The sequence below is a fragment of the Mus caroli genome, chromosome 1 (genome assembly GCF_900094665.2).
Source record: "Mus caroli chromosome 1, CAROLI_EIJ_v1.1, whole genome shotgun sequence".
NCBI lineage: Eukaryota > Metazoa > Chordata > Mammalia > Rodentia > Muridae > Mus > Mus caroli.
Window position 1 is genome coordinate 8,553,741 of NC_034570.1, and position 3,574 is coordinate 8,557,314.

The 3,574-nt window shown below is 43.5% G+C and overlaps 1 pseudogene; it reads left to right on the forward strand.

Annotated features, from left to right (window-relative positions):
• Positions 1-289: 289 nt before the first annotated feature.
• LOC110312312 lies at positions 290-1,091 on the forward strand (annotated as a pseudogene).
• The last annotated feature ends 2,483 nt before the right edge of the window (positions 1,092-3,574 follow it).

Sequence of the window (3,574 nt, forward strand, 5' to 3'; positions counted from 1 at the left end):
TGGAATATTTCACCTCTCCCTAGAACATCCCATTGTTTGCACCTCTTTATAAACATTCTATCTTAAAATATACTGTTGGTTCACTTCTCCATCACATCATATGATCTTAAAAAATTCCTCTACAATCTTGGAGGAAACTCCTGCACAACACTGATATATGCATTCAAATACATTATGGTTATGAGTTTCTAAAATTCTTCTTAAATAGACATAATGGGTTCTCTCCTCCTCCCTGTTCCAGAGACAGCCACATCTTCTTGTGCAGTGCCAGCCTTGTCCTGTAGACAAAATGGTGAAGGTCAGTGTGAACGGATTTGGCCGTATTGGGTGACTGGTCACCAGGGCTGCCATCTGCTCTCCACATGGCAAACTGGGGATTGTTGCCATCAACGACCCCTTCATTGACCTCAACTACATGGTCTACATGTGCCAGTATGACTCCACCCACGGAAAATTCAACGGCACAGTCAAGGCCGAGAGTGGGAAACTTGTCATCAATGGGAAGCCCATCACCATCTTCCAGGAGCGAGACCCCGCTAATATCAAATGGGGTGATGCTGGTGCTGAATATGTCGTGGAGTCTACTGGTGTCTTCACCATCATGGAGAAGGCTGGGACCACGGTCCATGTCATCACTGCCCACTCAGAAGACTATGGATGGCCCCTCTGGAAAACTGTGGCGTGATGGCCGTGGGGCGGCCCAGAACATCATCCCTGCATCCACTGGTGCTGCCAAGGCTGTGGGCAAGGTTATCCTAGAGCTGAACGGGAAGCTCACTGGCATGGGCTTCCGTGTTCCTACCCCCAATGTGCCCGTCGTGGATCTGACATGCCGCCTGGAGAAACCTGCCAAGTATGATGACATCAAGAAGGTGGTGAAGCAGGCATTTGAGGGCCCACTGAAGGGCATCCTGGGCTACACTGAGGACCAGGTTGTCTCCTGCGACTTCAACAGCAACTCCCATTCTTCCACCTTCGATGCTGGGGCTGGCATTGCTCTCAATGACAACTTTGTCAAGCTCATTTCCTGGTATGACAATGAATACAGCTACAGCAACAGGGTGGTGGACTTCATGGCCTACATGGCCTCCAAGGAGTACGAAACCCTGGACCACCCACCCCAGCAAGGACAGTGAGAGCAAGAGACAGGCCCTTGGTTGTTGAGGAGTCCCTATCCCAACTCGGTCCCCAATACTGAGCATCTCCCTCACAATTTCCACCCCAGATCCCCATAATAACAGGAGGGGCCTAGAGAGCCCTCCCTACTCTCTTGGATACCATCAATAAAGTTCACTGCACCCACAAAAAAAAAAGACATAATGTATTTAGTACTCGGCAATGGTTTTGTCTTACCTCCTTACATTCCCATATGCTTTTGGCACTTGTCACTCAAATTTATTATTTCAATAGCTGAAATTCCATTATATAATTTAGCACTATGTATACATTATAGTATATGTGCATACACAGATATATATATATATATATATAGGTAGTAGAGGTAGATAGTTTTAGATTCATTTGATTTACTGATTGGTTAATTAAAGATGTACATTGATTAAAAAATATTGTCAAAATATTTAAATTGCTTCCAATTTTATGCTATTATAAATTATATCAGCAATAAATGAGAATTTCAATTGTTCTACCTGCTTGCCAACTCCTGAATTTTCACTCTAATATATATATTAGTGAAGCCCTGCCTCAGGAAATCAGATAGAAAGAACAGCAGCATGTGGTTGGTTGTTCTGTCTCTGGTTCCCAACAGTGCAGAGGCTGAAATCAATTTCGCACACTGTGGGACTCTCAGGTTCTGAAAATCTCTGGTTCATCTTCACCCACTTTTCTCCAATGGCTTTGATATATTCCAGATCAAACTGGTTTTTCATTTTATGCTTCACTCCCTGGAACACCCTCTCACTATAGTTCTGATGCCCTTCTGTCTATTACAGTTTGACAATATGTATATTTAGCAAAATACTCAGGGTAAACTCATCTCTGGGGCCTATGACCTCCCTGCCCCCCAACCACAGGCTCTTGGCCAAGGATGAGTTCCCTCCTGGGAAGCAGGCCTTAAATCCAATCACAAAGTAACTGGTTACTTCAGAACACCCATGTTGTAATTGCACCAATGAGAGCTACTTGACAGGTCAGTTGTTATTGTCACTCAGAATTCACAACTGGGTAGGACTAGGGAAGCTAGCCAGCAGAGATGGAGCTTCCTGCTCAGTGCCAGCTTCATTTCTCCATACTGAGTGACCAACGTGTGTGATGTCTTCAGAAACAGAACCTCATCAACATGTTCTGGGGCCATCCTAGAGTGACAGCAATAGTTTGCGTTATTGTGAGTTCTCTGAGTTAACCCCCACCTGGCACTGCCATGCCAGTTTGAGTTTCTGTGAAAAGCACCAATCCTTTTTGTCTTTGTGTGTTTTTCTTCAATTCAGCTGGCATTTCCTGTTGGGATGGGGATGAGGTTGTAATCTCACTTTAACTGCAGGGTGATGGTAGGTCATTCGTCCTTTCTTCCAGCTCCACACATAGCTGGATCTAGTCCTGAAGTTTCTTCTCTGTTTTACCAGTTCCTTTTTCTAGACCGGAAACCACATCACTCTCTTAGTTTATCTTTTTGAGAAGTGCAGCTAATCTCAGGTGTTTCCATAGTACAGCCCCAAAGCTATCTACACCATTTTCAATCCTTTCTGTTGTTCTATGCTAATTTCAAGGTCTTATACTCAAATCTCAGAAGAAAAATATCCAGGAACTTTGATTTAAATTGCATATGATCTGTAGACAAATTTAGGAGTTTTTCTATGTTTACATTAAGGCTTTCCATCTATGGATTTGTATATCTTTTTTCCTTTTTACCAAGGTTTCATTGATGTGGCATATACTTATATCAGATGCCCCAACAAACTAGATATTTTTCATGGCAACAAACTTGCCTAACTTCTAGTAGGCATTTAGTGAATAGCTGTTGCTTACTCTCCCTCAGTACTGTAAGGTACCATCTCCCCTCAGTCTGATATTTCTTAATCAAAGTAAAATAATAGTTAAATCAGGAAGGAGCTAACTGTAGACCATGGGTCACATCTGACCCACTTCTTATTTTTATAAGGCAAACATATACTGGAGGGCAGCCCTGCCCCAGTGTCAGTTCTAAACTGGTGTAAGAGGATTTGATGAGTATGCAGAATCTACTGCACAGCTCATGCATGCCTACTTCATTCTTACCGAATTGTAGAAACATTGCACAACACTGACACCATTTAAAGCTTTGATCTTCATACATCCTGCCAACACCCTCTACTTTCAAATCACTGACAAATGCCAAATGACTGGAAAGAGATGGTCCTATATGTTAACCTAGGGCTTCCTTTCTCCCTTTTCATGTGGGGCTGTGGGTGGGAGTATGTGTATGTGCTCTTGTGTGCATGCATGTGGAGGTCAGAGGAAATCTTAGGCATTCCTCTGTAAGGCAATCCACCTGCTTGTAGACAGTGTCCCCACAACTAGACGAATTATACGGCTATCAAACCCCAGTAATTCTGTTTCCACCTCTCTAGTGCTACAA